The following is a 22,816-nucleotide window of genomic DNA, read 5'->3' on the forward strand; positions in this document are numbered from 1 at the left end:
CCTTTTAATGGCGTCAGACCGAGGCTCTGCATCTGTCCTCGTGCTACTAGACCTTAGTGCTGCCTTTGACACCATCGATCACCACATTCTTTTGGAGAGACTGGAAACCCAAATTGGTCTACACGGACAAGTTCTGGCCTGGTTTAGATCCTACCTGTCGGAAAGATATCAGTTTGTCTCTGTGAATGGTCTGTCCTCCGACAAATCAACTGTACATTTCGGTGTTCCTCAAGGTTCCGTTTTAGGACCACTATTGTTTTCACTATATATTTTACCTCTTGGGGATGTTATTCGAAAACATAATGTCAACTTTCACTGCTATGCGGATGACACACAGCTGTACATTTCAATGAAGCATGGTGAAGCCCCAAAATTGCCCTCGCTAGAAGCCTGTGTTTCAGACATAAGGAAGTGGATGGCTGAAAACTTTTTACTTTTAAACTCGGACAAAACAGAGATGCTTGTTCTAGGTCCCAAGAAACAAAGAGATCTTCTGTTAAATCTGACAATTCATCTTGATGGTTGTAAAGTCGTCTCAAATAAAACTGTGAAGGACCTAGGCGTTACTCTTGACCCTGATCTCTCTTTTGACGAACATATCAAGACTGTTTCAAGGACAGCTTTTTTCCATCTACGTAACATTGCAAAAATCAGAAATTTTCTGTCCAAAAATGATGCAGAAAAATTAATCCATGCATTTGTTACTTCTAGATTAGACTACTGCAATGCTCTATTTTCCGGCTACCCGGATAAAGCACTAAATAAACTTCAGTTAGTGCTAAATACGGCTGCTAGAATCCTGACTAGAACCAAGAAATTTGATCATATTACTCCAGTGCTAGCTTCCCTACACTGGCTTCCTGTTAAGGCAAGGGCTGATTTCAAGGTTTTACTGTTAACCTATAAAGCGTTACATGGGCTTGCTCCTACCTATCTTTCCGAGTTGGTCCTGCCGTACATACCAATACGTACACTACGGTCACAAGACGCAGGCCTCCTAATTGTCCCTAGAATTTCTAAGCAAACAGCGGGAGGCAGGGCTTTCTCCTATAGATCTCCATTTTTATGGAACAGTCTGCCTACCCATGTGAGAGACGCAGACTCGGTCTCAACCTTTAAGTCTTTACTGAAGACTTATCTCTTCAGTAGGTCATATGATTGAGTGTAGTCTGGCCCAGGAGTGTGAAGGTGAACGGAAAGGCTGGAGCAACGAACAGCCCTTGCTGTCTCTGCCAGGCCGGTTCCCCTCTCCACTGGGGTTCTCTGCCTCTAACCCTGTTGCAGGGGCTGAGTCACTGGCCTGCTGGTGCTCTTTCATGCCGTCCCTGGGAGGGGTGCGTCACTTGAGTGGGTTGAGTTACTGACGTGATCTTCCTGTCTGGGTTGGCGCCCCCCCCCCCCCCCCTTGGTTTGTGCTGTGGTGGAGACCTCTGTGGGCTATACTCGGCCTTGTCTCAGGATTGTAAGTTGGTGGTTGGGGATATCCCTCTAGTGGTGCGGGGGCTGTGCTTTGGCGGAGTGGGTGGGGTTATATCCTTCCTGTTTGGCCCTGTCCGGGGGTTTCTTCGGATGGGGCCACAGTGTCTCCGGACCGCTCCTGTCTCAGCCTCCAGTATTTATGCTGCAGTAGTTTATGTGTCGGGGGGCTGGGGTTAGTTGGTTATACCTGGAGTACTTCTCCTGTCTTATCCAGTGTCCTGTGTGAATTTAAGTATGCTCTCTCTAATTCTCTCGTTCTCTCTTTCTCTCTGAGAACCTGAGCCCTAGGACCATACGTCAGGACTACCGGGCATGATGACACCCTGCTGCCCCCAGTCCGCCTGGCCTTGCTGCTATTCCAGTTTCAACTGTTCTGCCTGCGGCTACGAAACCCCTACCTGTCCCAGACCTGCTGTTTTCAACTCTAAATGATCGGCTATGAAAAGCCAACTGAGAGACCTGAGCCCTAGGACCATACGTCGGGACTACCGGCCGTGGTGACTCCTTGCTATCCCCAGTCCGCCTGGCCTTGCTGCTATTCCAGTTTAAACTGTTCTGCCTGCGGTTATGGAACCCCTACCTGTCCCAGACCTGCTGTTTTAAACTCTAATGATCGGCTATGAAAAGCCAACTGAGATTTATTCCTGATTATTATTTGACCATGCTTGTCACTTATGAACATTTTTGAACATCTTGGCATGGTTCTGTTATAATCTCCACCCGGCACAGCCAGAAGAGGACTGGCCACCCCTCATAGCCTGGTTCCTCTCTAGGTTTCTTCCTAGGTTTTGCCTTTCTAGGGAGTTTTTCCTAGCCACCGTGCTTCTACACCTGCATTACTAGCTGTTTGGGGTTTTAGGCTGGGTTTCTGTACAGCACTTCGAGATATTAGCTGATGTAAGAAGGGCTATATAAAATAAAATTGATTGATTGATTGACCTCAGTGATTCTATTAGGGTTTGAACATAGTGGGGGTTGAAGGGGAAACAAGCACAGTACATGCCTGTAAAAACACCACTTGTTGCCTCATAAATTGTTATTTCTATTAGATCAGGACTGGTCCCTCTTCCTTTTTCCAATGATGTTTGTAGTATGACAATCATGAAAGGATGTTGTAATTTGATACCCATCAGTTACACAGAGTGGGTGTTTTATACTAAAGGCTGGTCAGATAAAAGGAGGGTGAGCTGGACAAATGCTTTGAAACTTCTAATAGCCCAGGTTTAATCCCCATCTATCCCCCTCAGACAGCCCTGCTCTTACCTTAAGGGGGCAGAGGGGTGGAGAGGAGGGTGGTGTCCTGCCTGGACTCCCAAGACCCCCAGCAGAGAGCTCCTGTATCATCAAGACAAAGGAACAGGACAGAGTCAGTGAGTGTTACCTACCGTCTATCTACCTGCTGTCATAAGGGCCTCTCATAACCATCTCCACTGTACAGGTTTCTACAGTAGGACTATACATTTCCTTGTATTAAATACAACAGAGTCATACAGTACATGGCCAAAAGTATGCTCGTCGAACATCTCATTCCAAAATCATGGGCATTAATATGGAGTTGGTCCCCCCTTTGCTGCTATAACAGCCTCCACTCTTCTGGGAAGGCTTTCCACTAGATGTTGGAACATTGCTGCGGGGACTTCCATTCAGCCACAAGAGCATTAGTGAGGTCGGACACTGATGTTGGGCGATTAGGCCTGGCTCGCAGTCGGCGTTCCAATTCATCCCAAAGGTGTTCGATGGGGTTGAGGTCAGGGCTCTGTGCAGGCCAGTCAAGTTCTTCCACACCAATCTCGACAGACCATTTCTGTATGGACATCGCTTTGTGCACGGGGGCATTGTCATGCTGAAACAAGAAAGGGCCTTCCCCAAACTGTTGCCACAAAGTTGGAAGCACAGAATCGTCTTGAATGTCATTGTACGCTGTAGTGTTAAGATTTCCCTTCACTGGAACTAAGGGTCCTAGCTCCAGACCATTATTCCTCCTCCACCAAATTTTACAGTTGGCACTATGCATACGGGCAGGTAGCGTTCTCCTGGCATCCGCCAAACCCAGATATGTCCGTCGGACTGCCAGTTGGTGAAACGTGATTCATTACTCCAGAGAACGCGCTTCAACTGCTCCAGAGTTCAATGGCGGCAAGCTTTATACCACTCCAGCCGACGCTTGGTATTGTGTATGGTGATCCTAAGCTTTCGTGCGGCTGCTCGGCCATGGAAGCTCCTGACAAACAGTTATTGTGCTGACGTTGCTTCCAGAGGCAGTTTGGAACTCAGTAGTTAGTGTTGCAACTGAGGACAGACGATTTTTACGCACTACGCGCTTCAGCACTCAGCGGTCCCGTTCTGTTAGCTTGTGTGGCCTACCACTTCGCGGCTGAGCTGTTGTTGCTCCTAGACGTTTCCACTTCACAATAACAGCACTTACAGTTTACCGGGGCAGCTCTAGCAGGGCAGAAATTTGACAAACTGACTTGCTGGAAAGGTGGCATCCTATGACGGTGCCACGTTGAAAGTCACTGAGCTCTTCTACTCCCAATGTTTGTCTATGGAGATTGTATGGCTGTGTGCTCGATTGTATACACCTGTCAGCAATGGGTGTGGCTGAAATACACTGCTCAAAAAAATAAAGGGAACACTTAAACAACACAATGTAACTCCAAGTTAATCACACTTCTGTGAAATCAAACTGTCCACTTAGGAAGCAACACTGATTGACAATAAATGTCACATGCTGTTGTGCAAATGGAATAGACAACAGGTGGAAATTATAGGCAATTAGCAAGACACCCCCAATAAAGGACTGGTGTTGCAGGTGGTGACCACAGACCACTTCTCAGTTCCTATGCTTCCTGGCTGATGTTTTGGTCACTTTTGAATGCTAGCGGTGCTTTCACTCTAGTGGTAGCATGAGACGGAGTCTACAACCCACACAAGTGGCTCAGGTAGTGCAGCTCATCCAGGATGGCACATCAATGCGAGCTGTGGCAAGAAGGTTTGCTGTGTCTGTCAGCGTAGTGTCCAGAGCATGGAGGCGCTACCAGGAGACAGGCCAGTACATCAGGAGACGTGGAGGAGGCCGTAGGAGGGCAACAACCCAGCAGCAGGACTGCTACCTCCGCCTTTGTGCAAGGAGGAGCAGGAGGAGCACTGCCAGATCCCTGCAAAATGACCTTCAGCAGGCCACAAATGTGCATGTGTCTGCTCAAACGGTCAGAAACAGACTCCATGAGGGTGGTATGAGGGCCCGACGTCCACAGGTGGGGGTTGTGCTTACAGCCCAACACCGTGCAGGACGTTTGGCATTTGCCAGAGAACACCAAGATTGGCAAATTCGCCACTGGCGCCCTGTGCTCTTCACAGATGAAAGCAGGTTCACACTGAGCACATGTGACAGACGTGACAGAGTCTGGAGACGCTGTGGAGAACGTTCTGCTGCCTGCAACATCCTCCAGCATGACCGGTTTGGCGGTGGGTCAGTCATGGTGTGGGGTGGCATTTCTTTGGGGGGCTGCACAGCCCTCCATGTGCTCGCCAGAGGTAGCCTGACTGCCATTAGGTACCGAGATGAGATCCTCAGACCCCTTGTGAGACCATATGCTGGTGCGGTTGGCCCTGGGTTCCTCCTAATGCAAGACAATGCTAGACCTCATGTGGCTGGAGTGTGTCAGCAGTTCCTGCAAGAGGAAGGCATTGATGCTATGGACTGGCCCGCCCGTTCCCCAGACCTGAATCCAATTGAGCGCATCTGCACCATCCGCCACCTCATCAGGAGCATGCCCAGGCGTTGTAGGGAGGTCATACAGGCACGTGGAGGCCACACACACTACTGAGCCTCATTTTGACTTGTTTTAAGGACATTACATCAAAGTTGGATCAGCCTGTAGTGTGGTTTTCCACTTAAATTTTGAGGGTGACTCCAAATCCAGACCTCCATGGGTTGATAAATTTGATTTCCATTGATCATTTTTGTGTGATTTTGTTGTCAGCACATTCAACTATGTAAAGAAAAAAGTATTTAATAAGATTATTTCATTTATTCAGATCTAGGATGTGTTATTTTAGTGTTCCCTTTATTTTTTTGAGCAGTGTATTTTGTTATTTTATTTACTTACTTGAAAGGTTCACCCACTGCCTCTGTTTTTTGGGTCCTTACAAAAACTAAATAATGATCTTTTTGGTGGCAGCAAAGCGCAGCCATGTGGACAAATGGAGACAAGGAAAAAAGTGTGTTTGTCACCAGAGCGGTTTAGAACGTGTTGTGATGTTTGATTTTGCCAGCATAATCCACTTTCAATTTCATAAATATAAATTGCAGACTGTCGGCCACACTTGAAAAACAGCCTAGAGCCTACTACAGTGAGATGCAACCAGGCACAGCTGTCTTGACAAATAAATAGGCCTATAGGCCCGTTTCAAACATGAGCTCATGAGTTCAAGCAACACGTTGTGATATGGCACAATTCACTTCTGTGAATCAAATTCGCCCCACGTAAGCAATGCCAGCCTACCATAAACACGTTTCCAATAGGTACAGTTCAATTTACAACCACGAAAACCAATATGCTACCAAGAAAACCATAATAGAATGTATCTACTTCTATGATGAAACATACCGATATGTAGCAATTCCCAGGGGCTTCATTTGGGTCCTTGCATTGGAATTATATTTGGGTCCTTGCATTGGTATATCACGCTATACCACAATAAACATAAGTTCAAATGCTTTTGACCAAGAAGTGACAGGTTGGCGCAAAATCTATGCTGCGCTCTACCAGCAGCATGGACAGCACCCTACACAGTAAAGCAAGATTTTGCTATATTGTATCTTACCTTTTCAGAAAATACACATTTACGTGTCCTTAAAAACAGCTGATAACTAATTACACAAAAACACTTCCTTGTGCAAAACTGTATAGCCTATTTTTTTTTTTTTTTTACTTTCCTAAAACTATAATTGTCCACCTCACAGTTCAGCTGTCGGAGATTTGAGCACTAAATCCATCAGGGCATTGCACGCATAGGCTTAGGCATCCACTGTATTATATTAGAGAGAGACGCCGGCGACATTAATTTCTTCATAGACTACTGCGTCTGCTATACAGATATAGGCGTACAGAAGGAGGCTAATACGTTAATTTTCAATATGATAAAAAAATAAGATAAGCGTTATTGTCACGGTTCAGACAGACGACCAGAGGACCACAATTGCGTCACACCAGAAAGTTTATTAAAACTTAAGGGAAAAGGGAAGTAGGGAGTGAATGAAGGCTCCAGGGGTAACAGGGATCCCGTCCAATGTGCTGGGTCTGTGCCCCCCCCAGTGGCAGCGATGCGTCCTATGAAGCCGGTGGTGGGTGGTCCAGAAATCCTGGGGGGGGGAGACACAGACACAACAGGGCGGAATGAAACAAGGCAGCAGTACAGTTCAAGGGAAATCCAAAATACGTAGTAGCAAGGCAGAAGGCTGGTCAGAGTTACCGGGATTGAAGAGTAGTCAGGAGTCGTAATGGCAGAAGCAGGTCTGGATCTCCTGGGGCAGAAGAGCATCCAAAAATCAGGCAGGTCCGGGGTCACAAAACCAGGGTGAGCCAGAAGCGCGAGCAAACAGGTTCCGGGTGTGAGCTTTGCAGACGATCTGACACCGGAGAGCTGAAAGACAGGGCCTTAAATACTGGGAGAGGTAGTGGGTAATGCAGCGCAGCTGGCAGAGTAATTAGAGCAGAGCAGAGCAGGGACAGGTGGAGCTAGTTAGGCTGAGTAGAGAGAGTGGTGAGCAGAGTGGAAGAAAATAAAGGTGGTAACCCGGTGGAGTGAGAGGCTCATGACAGAACCCCCCCCCCAAGGGACGGCCCCAGAAGTCCCAAGAGCAACACCACGCCGGGCGGGAGGAGGGGAGCCGGAGGAGGGCTAGAACTCCTCCGAACGGTCCGAGTGAACGTCCTCATCCTCGGAGGAAGCCGGAGGGCCGTGGTCGGGAGATGGGACAGGTCCCGAGACAGGATCAGGCACAGGACAGGAAGCCGAGCGGGCAGGACGGTTAGGGACCCCTCTGGGGCGGCCCCTACGGATTGCAGGTTGATCAGGATGCCGTTGGTGGAAAGCGGTGATGAGAGTCCTATCCACAATCCGACTAGCTGGCACCCAGGTCCTTTCCTCAGGTCCATAGCCCTCCCAGTCAATGAGGTACTGGAGACCCCTACCCCTCCGTCTGGACCGAAGCAGGCGGCGGACGGTGTAAACCAGACCACCATCGACGAGCCGTGGAGGAGGACAAGGCGCAGCAGGGACCAGCGGACTCTCATGGATGGGCTTAATCTTAGACACATGGAAAGTGGGGTGCACCCTCAGGGAATTAGGCAGTTGGAGCCGGACAGCAGTTGGGCTAATCACTCTTATGATAGGGAATGGGCCAATGAACCGAGGTGCCAGCTTCTGCGACTCCACCCTGAGTGGCAGGTTCTTCGATGACAACCACACCCTTTGACCAACATGGTAGGTGGGAGCAGGAATTCTCCGACGGTTGGCCCCGGTAGTGTAGCTGGCAACGGATCTGAGGAGTGTGGCTCGGGCTTGTGACCAGGTGCGGCGACATCGACGGGCAAAAGCAAGTGCAGATGGGCAAGTAACCTCCTCTTCCTGGCTGGCAAATAGAGGAGGCTGGTATCCATAAACACATTGGAAAGGGGACATACCGATGGCAGAGCAGGTCAGAGAATTGTGTGCGTACTCCACCCATGTCAATTGCTGCGACCAGGAGTGGGGGTTGCGTGAAGTCATGCATCGCAGTGCCTTCTCGAGCTCCTGATTAGCCCGCTCTGACTGCCCATTGGATTGGGGATGGAATCCGGAAGTCAGACTGACTGTGGCTCCCAGCAGGTGACAGAACTCCTTCCAAAAAGCGGAGGAGAATTGTGGACCACGGTCAGAAACTACATCCTTTGGCAGTCCGTGGATCCGGAAGACGTGTTCCAGGACCACCTGGGCGGTCTCCTTGGCGGTTGGGAGCTTGGGGAGGGGAATGAAGTGTGCCATCTTGCTGAAACGGTCAACTATGGTGAGAATGACGGTCATGCCACTTGAAGGGGGCAGCCCCGTGACAAAGTCAAGGGCGATGTGAGACCAGGGACGTCTGGGCACAGGCAGGGGCTGCAGCAATCCGGCTGGGGGCTGGCAGGACGACTTGTGTTGGTTGCAGATGGGGCAGGCTTGGACGAATTCCCGTACATCCTTTCTCAGAGAGGGCCACCAGAACCTCTGGGCGAGCAGGTTGTAAGTGCGGGTGGAGCCAGGGTGACAAGCTAGGCGGGAGTCATGTCCCCACTGAACGACCTGGGACCTCAGGTCTTCGGGGACAAAAAGGCGGTCAGCTGGGCAAGTGCTGGGACCTGGCTGGTTACGGAGAGCCTCCAGCACCTGTTCCTCAACAGCCCAGGTCAGAGCTGCAACGATGCAGGGACTTGGCAGAATCGACACAGGGTCCTTGGAGGGGGTGTCATCCTTCTGGAATTGACGGGAGAGGGCGTCTGGCTTGGTGTTGCGTGATCCAGGCCGGTATGACAGAGTGAAATTAAACCTGGTGAAGAACAGGGCCCAGCGGGACTGCCTGGAGTTCAACCGTTTGGCCGTGCGGATGTACTCCAAGTTCTTATGATCGGTCCAAACGAGAAATGGAATGGTGGACCCCTCCAGCCAGTGACGCCACTCCTCCAAGGCAAGCTTCACAGCCAGCAGCTCACGGTTCCCTATGTCGTAATTGCACTCAGAGGGGGACAACCGACGTGAGAAAAAGGCACAGGGATGGAGCTTCCTATCCTCCGCAGCCCACTGAGAAATCACAGCACCAACTCCCACATCCGAGGCGTCCACCTCCACAATGAATTGCCGGTCCACATCAGGCATCTGGAGGATGGGAGCGGAGGTGAACCTCACCTTGAGGGTACTGAAGGCTTTGTCGGCTGCTGGGGTCCAGGTGAAGGGTTGCTTGGTGCTGGTTAGAGCAGTGAGAGGGGCAGCAACGGTACTGTAGTTCCGGATAAACTTTCTGTAGAAGTTAGCAAACCCCAGAAACTGTTGCAGCTTCTTTCTGTTCTCCGGCACTGGCCATGAAGTGACTGCTGATACTTTGGCAGGATCCATTTGGATACTTCCCTCTGCCACTATGTACCCCAGGAAGGCCACTGTCTTGACGTGAAACTCACATTTCTCTGCCTTGGCGTAGAGGGAATTCTCCAGAAGACGATGAAGGACTTGCTGGACATGGCGGGTGTGTTCAGACAGGTTTCTGGAGTAGATTAAGATGTCATCCAGGTAAACGAAGACAAACTTGTTTAACATGTCCCGCAGTACATCATTCACTAGAGCCTGGAACACAGCAGGAGCATTGGTGAGGCCAAAAGGCATAACCAGATACTCGTAGTGGCCTGTTGGTGTATTGAATGCGGTTTTCCATTCATCTCCCTCCCGGATCCGCACTAGGTGGTAAGCGTTTCTGAGATCCAACTTGGTAAAAACAGTGGCTCCCTGGAGCAACTCAAAAGCAGAGGTGAGCAGAGGCAGAGGGTAACGGTTTTTCACTGTGATGTCGTTGAGTCCCCTGTAGTCGATGCAGGGGCGAAGAGATCCGTCCTTCTTCCCCACAAAGAAGAAGCCAGCACCAGCAGGAGATGAAGATGAACGGATTAATCCTGCGGACAGAGAGCCATTGATGTAGTCCTCCATGGACTTTCTTTCAGGAGCAGACAACGAATAAAGACGACCCTTTGGAGGGGCTGTTCCAGGGAGGAGGTCGATGGCACAGTCGTACGGTCGGTGAGGGGGCAGAGATGTGGCTCTTGCTTTGTTAAACACCTCTCTGAGACCATGGTAGCATTCTGGGACATTGGAGAGGTCAGGAGCGGAGTTAGTAGGTACTGGCCGAGGGGGTAGTGCGGCAGCAAGCAGGCAGGTTCGGTGGCAGTCCTCTCCCCACTCCCTGATCACCCCGGTCACCCAGTCGAGCTGAGGGTTGTGCCGGCGGAGCCATGGGTAACCCAGGATGAGGGGTTGGCCTGGAGAGGGGAGCAGGTGAAACTGGATAGTTTCTTGATGGTTTCCGGACAGACCCATCGAGACCGGGGCCGTGACATGAGTGACCGATCCGAGTAAGTGTCCGTCCAGTGCCCGGGCAGGAATAGGAGGTGTCAAACGGAGGTTCTCCAGTCCCAGTTGGCGTGCCAGCTTGATGTCCATTATGTTGGCTTCGGCGCCAGAATCCACCAGAGCAGCCAGGGTGTGAGTTGAGTCAGAGAGGCGGAGGTGAACTTGCAGCAGGGGTTTGCGATCGGAGGACTGGATGGTCATTGAACTCAACCGGACTCCCCCTATGCCCGGTGAGCTTCGGCCCTTTAAAGGGCAGGTTACCACACGATGTCCATCACCTCCACAATAGAGGCAGAGGTTTGAGGTGAAGCGGCGCTGGCGCTCTGCAGGAGTGAGAGAGGCTCGCCCAATCTCCATAGGCTCAGACTGATCAAGCTGACCTGGGTGAGTGGCAGTAGATGACAGGAGCCCAGTCGGATCTCTCCGAATGCCGGTAGTAGGTGGACCTTGGCGCCCCCTCTCACGACGACGGGTCTGTATCCTTCTGTCGATCCTGACAGTCAGTGCGATGGCTTCATCAAGAGTGGAAGGCAGTTCATGGGAGACCAACTCGTCCTTGATATAGTCAGCCAAACTATGGAAGAACGCGTCCACCAACGATGGTGTGTTCCAAGAACTTCGTCTAGCCAGGGTTCGGAAGTCGATGGAATGGTCTGCGACTGTACGTCTGCCTTGTCGAATACTGAACAGTTCACGAGACGCCTCTGCGGTTGGTGAATCCAGGTCAAACACCTTCAGCATCTCCTCAGCAAACAGGTCGAAGGTTGCACATGCGGGGGTTTGACGTTCGAACTCTGCTGTTCCCCAGAGTCGAGCTCGGCCCGTCAGGTGAGTGATGGCATACCCAACTTTAGCCCCCTCCGTGGCGAAGGTCCTTGGCTGCAAGGAGAACTGAAGTCGGCAGCTAGTCAGGAATGGCCGGACCTGGGTTGAGTCGCCGTTGAACCGCTCGGGGTTTCCAATCTTGGGTTCCGGAGCAGCGGCTGCAATGACCGGGGCAGGTAACTCGGGGACAGGGCTGGTGGGCAGACTGGCTGGGGTAAGGTTGGTGAGGAGTTGAATGATCATGGCGAGTTGTTGTTGCTGCTGCTGGAACTGCTGCTCATGCTCATCGGTTTCCATGTCGGGGAAAGTGTGCGCTGAGTCCATAATGGTCAGATCGTACTGTCACGGTTCAGACAGACGACCAGAGGACCACAATTGCGTCACACCAGAAAGTTTATTAAAACTTAAGGGAAAAGGGAAGTAGGGAGTGAATGAAGGCTCCAGGGGTAACAGGGATCCCGTCCAATGTGCTGGGTCTGTGCCCCCCCCAGTGGCAGCGATGCGTCCTATGAAGCCGGTGGTGGGTGGTCCAGAAATCCTGGGGGGGGGAGACACAGACACAACAGGGCGGAATGAAACAAGGCAGCAGTACAGTTCAAGGGAAATCCAAAATACGTAGTAGCAAGGCAGAAGGCTGGTCAGAGTTACCGGGATTGAAGAGTAGTCAGGAGTCGTAATGGCAGAAGCAGGTCTGGATCTCCTGGGGCAGAAGAGCATCCAAAAATCAGGCAGGTCCGGGGTCACAAAACCAGGGTGAGCCAGAAGCGCGAGCAAACAGGTTCCGGGTGTGAGCTTTGCAGACGATCTGACACCGGAGAGCTGAAAGACAGGGCCTTAAATACTGGGAGAGGTAGTGGGTAATGCAGCGCAGCTGGCAGAGTAATTAGAGCAGAGCAGAGCAGGGACAGGTGGAGCTAGTTAGGCTGAGTAGAGAGAGTGGTGAGCAGAGTGGAAGAAAATAAAGGTGGTAACCCGGTGGAGTGAGAGGCTCATGACAGTTATATTGTTAGATTATAGGAGTTGCTCTGCTCGGCCTAAAACATTAATCCACACCTCAAGTTCAACTACTGGAGTCATTTAGAGCGCCTTCATACCATAGGCCTGTAGTATAATAGGTTAATAGCCACACCACACCAAATATTCAAAAAAAATTCTAAACATTATTAGGGTAATATCAAAAGTAAGTCAAGCCATTTCTTTATAGGGAAAATACGAGCAGGATATTATATTGCAGCACACATTACAGATGGAACTTAATTTTGCCAATGAAAATGACTCAACAGAATTAAACAAAACACTTGCGAACTGGTTTAAACCTTCACAAAAGTTTTGAACAGGCTATATTACAGCAATTACCAAGAAAGGCTAGTGCCTACCGTACCCAACAAATGACAGCAATAGGCTAATTATATTTATTTGACAACAGGCCTACTTATGACCAATCTTAAACTACATTTCGGAGCACACAATTAAAAAGACAGTATCGTATCTGAAGATTATGCCTTTGTTAAATGTTTTTCATTAAGAAATGGAATGTTGGTTGTGTTAGTATCAAGAGGGAATGTTTTGGGTGTGACGTCACATACAACAGACCGGAAGTGTCTTGTAGACAGGGGAGACTGGGGATTGGCCAGAAGAGGGAGCTTCATTGTTTATAAATAGGGGGGTTAAACAAAGAAGAAGTCAGAGCGAGCAGCCATTCGGAGGCGTTGCTCCCCGGGTGTCATGTCACCTGTCATTTATGCTGTAACCTCGTGATTTTAATAAAAGCCTCTAACACGATGCAGCATAACGGACTCTTTGTTGACAGCAATAATGGCCACCATTCATCCGATACGACATAATGGCGCCCAACGTGGGGCTGGGTTTGCGTCTCTTCCTTGTTTCAGTCAACCACCAGGCTAACTCGCTTTGAAGCATGGCCAAAAGGGTGAGTGTTTCTTACCGCTTCGGAGTTTGTTAGATTGGATACGACTTGTGTACACTGGAGCGATGTACCATATGACCTTGCCTCGGGTGGTGTTATTGCGGTCGACTAGAGTCTGCTAAAATTTATTCCATTGGAAACGGCAGATAATTGGAAGTTTTAGAGCATTAAACGGTAGGATTTAAGTATTGAAGTGTACGATTAAGGCAGATATGCGCATTCTTTAGGGCACTGTACCATTTAAGACCTCCAGGGGGGGCCATTTTAGATGTTGGGCCGACAAATCCGTTTACACGATAGAATGGGTGGACGGTGGGTTTCTTTTTTTAAAGAGAGCTCGGATTAATGAGGTTTATCTGATTGTAATTATGATTTGACTTTCGTCCGACGGGGTGTCTGATTGGGTTTGATTTCTCGGTGTAATGCTCATTAGTCCCGGTAGCAAAAACGGTAGGATAAATATGTTTAAAATTGATAGGGCAGTGCAGGTTACTTAGGGCTGGGTAGGCCGCAGTTAGCTAGAGGCTAAAGCTAATGTTAATGCTAAATGGGAGTGTGTTTCATGCTACATGGTACATCGTGGCTAAGGCTAATGCTAAATGCTAATTGTGTTGTGTGCTACATGCTAATGTATCCTTAGAGACTCCATTGCGATGGATTAAAGTCTCTTAAATTTGTCTCTGTGTTTAAGTCAGGTTATATGTTTTGTGAGCGCTGTTAAATGTTGTTTGACTATAAGGGGGAAACGGGAGTTACAGCTGGACTGTTATTCTGTCTGTTTCGGGAGGGAGTAGAAAATCTTTCTTCCACGGTGAAAAGGTATTTTTGAATGGCTGTGCGCATGCGTTTAATTTTGCGACACTACACTACAGAAAGGGGGAGTTTTTGGCACGAGATTAGGACACGTTTTGGTTTACGGCACTAAAACTACGACATGCGGTTGTGCTCAGCCTACAAAACAAAATGGTTGGTTGAGGTCATAGGTCCCATTTGGGAGCTGCAGGGGCAGACAGAGAAACACACGGACAAAGAGAAGATAGATTTTAGCACGATTATTCTAGTTTAATCGGCGATGGTTAAAGATGAAACTTGTTTTGTGACCTATTGAATTTATACATTAAATATATGTTGGCGAAGTATAATGAATTAAATTAAATGACGGATTAAAATAAAATAAAAATGTTTTTGAGCGATCTATTTAGTTCTGAGTTTAGTCTTAGAGTGAATAATGTAGAACGAATGAATATTGAATGGTTGGAAATACTCAGTGATGGCATTAACTACTAAAAGCTGTTTCTGTGTCTTTGTCCCTTGTCATGAGAGACAGGAGAGAGGGGGAGCGAGGAGATACAGGAAGTGATCACGTGACGCGGCAGAGGATCAAGTCCAAAAAAAAAAAAGGTTTTGAGACTGTTACAAGATATGTGATGTTATGACAATTTTACATAGGCTTGGCAAATACTATTTCATTAAAAATTGCATTTTGGAAGCTCTGTGTATCACTGGGGTTTGATTACAGATGTGTTGGGAATCGAAGACTGACATTCTTCTGTAAATTTATGATAATTAGGGGTTATAGAGCAAGGGGTTACAGGCTTTGTTTATGGGTATTTTAGTCTGAAGATGACTAACTTGCATTTACTTGCATTTGATGGGTTGTGGTAGGATAGCCAACACTAATTGATAAATTGGTAATATAGAAATAAAAAATTGGTTTTAAATTATTCATAATTTTTAATTGTTTTTTTAATTGGTTTTTTATTTTTAATTAAAGGGTTTTTGAATAAAACATTTAATTGAATTTTTTAATATTCATATTTTGGGTGATTTATAAAAAAAAAAAAGGTTTATATTAATAATTAGAGGGGGGGAAGCCATAGGCTATACAGTCTAAAATAAAATAATTCACGATAAAGGAATATAAAAGGGTTGTTACAATGGGGAGAAAGGACAGCAAGGCTAGATGAAGGTGATTACACCGATTGATATAGGGGAAAAATAGTAATCCTTTAACTAAAGGAGTGTTAGAAAGTAGTGTTAGAAAAACTAATGGCAGATGTTAGTACACCTTTCTCACATACGGATTCAGCAAAAAAGACACCCACCTTATGAGAAGGAAGCTTTCAGTGATCATCCAGCAGGGTGATTGTTACCTCAGAGATGAAGATGAACGAATAATAGATAGAGGACAAGCAGAAACGACGATAAAGATGAATCCAGAACTCCAGAAGGAAGGAAATGAGATGTCTGGAAGAGAAGAGTGAGGTTAAAGAAGACGAGGAGGATGAAGATGAGAGTGATGATGAAGAAAGCGATTAAGATTTGGAGATTAAAGGTGCTTTATGTTCAAGAGGATTTTATCCTACAATGACTGGCAAAGAAGAAATAGGAGATATAGACCGAGGCGTATCAGGCCTGGAGGAAGCGACGACTTTGGGAGAGGTAAGAGAGCTAGAGGAACAGCTCGAGACGCTGAAGATACAGAAGAGGAGAAACTGCTGAGAGGATCCCAAGAATTGGAGAAGAACAAAGAAGAAATAGAAGAAGGAGGAAGATTTCAGCTACACTTCCAGCAACTTTCAGAAGACTGTTATAATTGTGGACAGATTGGTCACTTTACCTGTGATGGAAATGTGTCAGGAGAAAACAACAGAGGAAGATAAAGGAGCAAGTGAAGATCACCTGTTAGTGCCTAGAAGAGACGAAGGGGGGTATCAGCTGAGAGCATCGATTAGAGAAGAAGAGAAAATAGCTAACAATTGAAGTAAAAACAACCGACCATTAGAAGTGATAGTGAATAGGGGAAAACTTATCTGTGTTCAGCCTAAAGAGGTTAAACATCTCACTAATTGATAACTAATTAGGATAGGGATTTGAGGTAGTAAAACAGTTAATTACTCTTAAGGTACTAATATTAGAAGATACTGTTATTGCAGTGTTGGGAAGAGATGCATTGTTTAAATTGAATTGTACAATAAGATGTACACTAGACGACTGGGTTTTTGGGAATCATTTGCTTAAAAAATATAATATCATAGGAAGGATGATAATCTATTGTTCTGTCTATTAGACAATCTGTCTGAAAAGTTAAAAGGGGTGACTGTTTATTCTGGGTTACATTCTTACACTAAGAGATTTCAGGCTAGGCTAAAAGGTGTTTAGTCGTTTGCCAAGTCTGTGTGTAATAAGTCAGAAGCAGGTGGGGAACTTTCCCAATCACATATTCTAAAAATTTGGTGGTAAGGGATTTTATGAATAAATCAGGGGAAAAAGTTTTAAATGTTATGAGAGAAAAGATGGGATTAAAATAAGTTAGGAGTAGATTAGGGTTGAAGGAACTCTGAGACAGTAAGCTAAGTTTCAAAGTTAGTAGTAAGAGAGAGAACAATGGTGAATGACACTGTGGAGTAGGAAGATCAAGGTAATTATAGGTGTATTTTGTGTAATCAAAAGTTTGAAAGTCAGGGATTTAGAGAAAGGACTGAGAGTTGGGGAAAAAGTGACACTAGTGGTGATAGATGGAAGTACAAGCAAAGACAACTTTTTTATTTGGGGAAAAACTAGGAGTAACTAAGGACATTAACACTTCAGTCTATTATAACAACAGTGAGAAGCAATTTAACTCTTTCAACATTGATAGTTATTAAAGCCATAAATATATCGCATTTGATTATAAGGGAACCAATACAGCACCAATTTTAGGGGAAAGAATACTTATTAGGGTTAGGATGGGGACGTTCCTCCCATATGGAGAGATAATTATGGAGAATAAGTATTGTTATCAGGACCAGATGTAGAAGCGGTGTCCCCTAGTCAAAGGAGGGATAGTTTGTACAACGATATGAAGTGGAAGAGGTTAGGAGTGACTGTTCACTTATTTGGCGTAATGTTACAGAGAAAGGTCAGGGAGAATATATGTATACTTATCTAGTGCAAGCATTAGAATTTGTTCCGGTTAAGAATTATTGGTTAAAGGGCTATGTAATTCGTAAAGTGATGCCTATAATGGAAGATTTGAAATTTGTTGAAGCTTCCGCAGTCACCGAGGGAGTTCAGGAGTAGATTACAGTAGTCACTCCAATAGTAGATAATACACATAGGATATCGGTAGCTTTCCTACTAGAAAGAATTAAGGATAATACATCAACTACTTTAATGGTAACTTTGGAAGGGATTAATGATACTATGGCAATAGCAAATGTAGGAGTATGACACCGACAACAACTTTTCTGAAATTAAAGGAGGCAGCAAGAGAGACTCAGGGGTTTATGTTCAGATAATGGTAGAGAGTCAATATAGATTCATCTGAAATAGTGAAGGATACTATCATGGAGGACAGAATGAGGTCTTTGATTTTGATGACAGACAAGGAGAGGTATCTGATCAGTACCGCTCGTTAGGGAAGAGAGAAACTAAAGGGAGTGGTTTGATTCTTCTGTTGTGAAGATTAGAGATAGATGGGCAGGTTCCAGCAGCTCATTCTGTAATATCAGTGAGGAATTTTGAGGGTCCATGTCTGGTGAGAATTCCAGAACCACACATGTTAGAGACGGTCGGTCGACCTCTATCAAGTATGTGTCAATCTTATGCGTTGTCATGACTGTGGTATCAGCAACAGCAATCAGTAACAGATAGAATAATGTCGTTATCAAAACATTTGTTTAAGCCTAGGGTTAGGTGTTATTAGGTTAAGTGAATTAACTTGTGTGAATTTGGTGGATGGTAAAGGAAAATCAGGTAACAGCGTAACTGGAGCATTTGAGGTGTAACCATTGAGGGCTAAAAGTTGTTTTTGTTCTAATAAAACATATGAGGTAAGGGGCATGTTTATGGGAATATCAGATTGTGATGATTATATGATAACTTTGGGTATGTATGACCTTAAGGGTAGTAATGATAAATATGTTACTTTTTATGTACCAGTTAGTAGGAACAGCAGGACTTTGATGGTTAAAAGATTAGCTTTTGACTGACAATGTGACTATGGGGAATTTTAGAGATATTTTGAGGGTTTGTGGTGATAAAATATATATTCTTACATTATGGATGGATAGGATTTTGTTACATGTCAACGTTGAAGCTTCCATATGAGGTTTTTACCATTATAAGAGGGATAGCACCGGACACAGCTAAATCTAGGGTTAAAAGGGTGACATGGCTACATGTCATAGTCTTCAAGCCTATTATTGAAGAATAAATCTAAGGGAGAAGGGGGGACTTTATTCATGGTATGGTGTAACATTTGGGAAGATCATATTGATAAATATTAGTTATACTTTGAGTCCAGATAGTTCAGATAATATCACTGGGGTTATAGATGCATTGAAGGAAATAAGGGATGCATTTGGAAGACTTGGTTGCAAGATCAGTTAGGCCAGTAGGGGCAGTGATGGGTCAGATTTTAGTTTCAGCTTTGATAACACTGTGTGATGTTTGTAATTTGTTACTGACCTTTGAGAAAGCTATGATATTGAGATAGGTTGGAGAGTGATGCCTGGAGACAACACTCAGATGCCGGTGTTGACTGTTCCTGATCTGGATAAAGATGGACAAGTGGAACTGATGGATAAATATCATTTTTGATTATTTGATGATTTTTCAAAAAAATTTCAATATTGGGGTGATGTTGGTATGATTTATGAATCAAAGGGGGGAATAGGTTTATGTGATTCATACATCATTTATATATCATTTCTATATTCTTAGTTGATATTGATGTTCAATTTGAAAGTGTTTTTTTGGAAAAGATACTGTTTGGTTTCTTTTCTTTTCTTCCAGAAGCATTTGGGGGACATGTGGAGATTGAAATACTCAAACAAAGACAATATGAAGGGACAATATGACTGGAGGAGATGAAACAAGGAGGGTGTGGTCGATTCCATCAACAAGTCCATTGGAAGTCGAGACTACAGGGAGATGAAGTGTAGTGGACTACATTCCAGTGTCTGCAATGAAATATAGACATGTGTAATACATAATGGTGTCATATTCTTAGGGATTAATTTTTGTAGAATGATGTTTGATGTTATTGAATACATGTGAGGATCTTAGATGTTTCTGTTTATTTCGTGAATGTTTAGGGACAGAGAGGCTAGGAAGGGAGAGTTTCATTGTACGGTCCAATGGGTTGACCAGCCTTACAATGGATATTTATTGGATAGGATTTTGTTTGCAGGGGCTTACATGTGTATTTAATTGCATCATAGTTTCAAAGGCATTTACATGGTTTATGAGGTTATCTGGAGTACCGAGGTGGTTGCCTGGGGCAGAGGGACCGTGAGAGAATTTTACTGTCTTGATTGATGGATGGATATCTGAAAAGATGGCTGCCGGACAGTTTTTCGCTCTTACACTCCATAGAGATTTCTTCATATTTCATAGTAATGTATTCACACTTCATAAACAGTTATTCATATTTCATAGAAAGGTATTTACACTCTAGAGAAGAATGTTTTTGGTTTAATGTTAAAGATACTCAATAAGATAAATTGTTACTAGTCATAATCCTATTCTGTTTGTTTTCGAGACGTTTAGTTCGTCTCGAAGGGGGGAATATCGTATCTGAAGATTATGCCTTTGTTAAATGTTTTTCATGAAGAAATGGAATGTTGGTTGTGTTAGTATCAAGAGGGAATGTTTTGGGTGTGACGTCACATACAACAGACCGGAAGTGTCTTGTAGACAGGGGAGACTGGGGATTGGCCAGAAGAGGGAGCTTCATTGTTTATAAATAGGGGGGTTAAACAAAGAAGAAGTCAGAGCGAGCAGCCATTCGGAGGCGTTGCTCCCCGGGTGTCATGTCACCTGTCATTTATGCTGTAACCTCGTGATTTTAATAAAAGCCTCTAACACGATGCAGCATAACGGACTCTTTGTTGACAGCAATAATGGCCACCATTCATCCGATACGACAACAGATCGAACTTAATTTAACAAACATGTCTCAACAGAATGAAACAACAGATTTAGCATATTTAAAGAACTGGTTTGGATTAATAAAGAGGCCTACAATAACAACAATATACAATAATGATACAACTAATGATTATAAATAAAAAATAGCATACAATAGAAAAAATGAGTAGGCCTATCATCTTATAAAGTCATTCACAGTGCTTTATTAAACAGTGTAATAGACTACTGAGATGGTATTGAAGAAATAAATGATTTCATAATCTTGTGATGTTGTGATTCAAAATATTTTAATGTGCAACCTAATCCAGTGATTGTCATGCATTTTGGCTAGACAATTATGCTATTACTGTTATATTGTACTGTTAAAATAGGGCTCCAGAATTTCCAGATTTGTAAAATGTTACACAATCAACACTTTTTTCTTTGTCCTGGAAAAAAAAATCCCCCTGGAAAGAGAGTGGCATGCTCGACAGGGGCAGGCAGGATAATGTACTTTACTGTTTGACCAAATCATGGTTTTGGCCTCCTAAAAATTAAGACTATTTTTGTGAGGTGAATGAATGTGCAGCCCGCACCGATGCAACCAATACATTGTTTTACTCCCACAGCCAGGTGTCAAAGGGTTGCAAAATGTGACTAAATGATCAGTCTGGAGCCCTGCCTTGTAGACTTTTCACTGGAGGCATACTCTCTAACTTTCATTTTACTTCAATGAAAAAGGCCTCCATCTTAGCAATCAACAGTAGTCTAGGCCAAGGCTCCTCTCTTGGTTTCGCTCTCTCCTCAGCAGCAGGGCAACACTGTGTCCCAGTGGCTTTCCATAGCCCCCTTACACACACCACGCTCTGTCCGATGTGCTGACACAGCGCAGCAGAGCTACAGAGAATTAGCGTCAACATGTCACTCTTTTAGCTATTTTTATATAGGGACCTAAAACTGAGATGGCACAAGTTTCAACTGAGGGGGCTAAGCCCCCTTTTGCCCCCTCGTGGAGCCGGGTACATGTTCCTTTGTGTCAATATGCATGTGGGTCAATTAACTATATACCAGTGCAGGGAAGGGGAGGACCATCCTCCTCAGTGAATTTTTTATATATATTATTTTATAGTGAAACATTAAAAGTTTACATTTTTAGATAAAGCTATACTAAATATATTCAAATAATTGATTAAAACACTGTTTTGCAATGAAGGTCTACAGCAGCCTCTGCAGCACTTTGTAGGGTTGCACTATGGTGTATACAGAGGACAGCTAGCATCACATATACTCCTGCTCCAGCGCTGGACATCGCTTGTTTACTAACCACCAGTCCTAGCAACCCATCATTATGCACACCTGGCAACCCATCATGAGGCACACCTGGATTCCATCACTACCCTGATTACACCCCTTTATCTAGCACTACCTAGCATCACTCTTCAGGCAGTATTGGTTCTGTGTTCATGTCCAGATGCTTCTCTTGTTCTTTATTATTATTAAACTCACCACCTGCTTCCTGACTCCCAGCGTCATCGTTACAGCTAGCTTCTGTCCTCCTCTGGGTACATTGACTGCAATACAAAACCTAGGAGGGTCATGGTTCTCACCCCCTTCCATAGACTTACTTAGTAATTATGACAACTTCCGGATGACTTCCTCTAACCTATCAGAGCTTTTGCAGCATGAACTGACATGTTGTCCACCCAATCAAAGGATCAGAGAATGAATCTAGTACTGAAAGCATAAGCTACAGCTAGCTAGCAATGCAGTGCATAAAATGTGGTGAGTAGTTGACTCAAAGAGAGAGAAAGACAATACTTGAACAGTTTTGAACAAATTAATTTCTTCCAAAATCAAGGAGAAGCGAGAGGGAGAGCAGGCTATATTTCATAGTATATATATTTTTCACTTACTTAGCTAGTGTCAAATGCAGCTAGTTAGTTTAGCATACTCAAACACCCGGCACAGAGAGGGATGCTATGTTAGCTAGCTGGCTATGGCTATCCAACACTGGAACTCTTTCAAGTCAAGGTAAGCTTTTGGTTTTATTAATTTATTGCCACCGGAGCCCGCTGGTATAACTGCTAAACTGATTGATGCTGACTACACTTTACTGCATGCACTGAAGTCCACAAGCAAAGGGAAAAGGTGAGAGGAGGAGAGCGTGTAGATTGATGCGAGAAGGAATTATATATACAGTCATGGTCAAATGTTGAGAATGACACAAGTATTGGTCTTCACAAAGTTTGCTGCTTCAGTGTTTTTAGATATTTTTGTCAGATGTTACTATGGTATACTGAAGTATAATTACAAGCATTCCATAAGTGTCAAAGGCTTTTTATTGACAATTACATTAAGTTTATGCGAAGAGTCAATATTTGCAGTGTTGACCCTTCTTTTTCAAGACCTCTGCAATCCACCCTGGCATGCTGTCAATTAACTTCTGGGCCACATCCTGACTGATGGCAGCCCATTCTTGCATAATCAATGCTTGGAGTTTGTCCGAATTTGTGGGGTTTTGTTTGTCCACCCGCCTCTTGAGGATTGACCACA

General features: G+C 45.3%; 1 pseudogene across 1 annotated transcript in view; it reads right to left on the reverse strand.

The window, feature by feature from the left end:
• The window catches only part of LOC311140946 (serine/threonine-protein kinase ULK1-like), a 46,853-nt pseudogene that overhangs the window by 3,939 nt on the left and 20,098 nt on the right, over positions 1 to 22,816 (reverse strand). Inside the window, exon 5 of the transcript in view lies at positions 2,743 to 2,814. The product of the transcript in view is annotated as a serine/threonine-protein kinase ULK1-like (transcript). The remainder of the gene's footprint in view (positions 1 to 2,742; positions 2,815 to 22,816) is intronic.

Source organism: Coregonus lavaretus, assembly GCF_964263955.1.
Source record: "Coregonus lavaretus genome assembly, chromosome: 14".
Lineage (NCBI taxonomy): Eukaryota > Metazoa > Chordata > Actinopteri > Salmoniformes > Salmonidae > Coregonus > Coregonus lavaretus.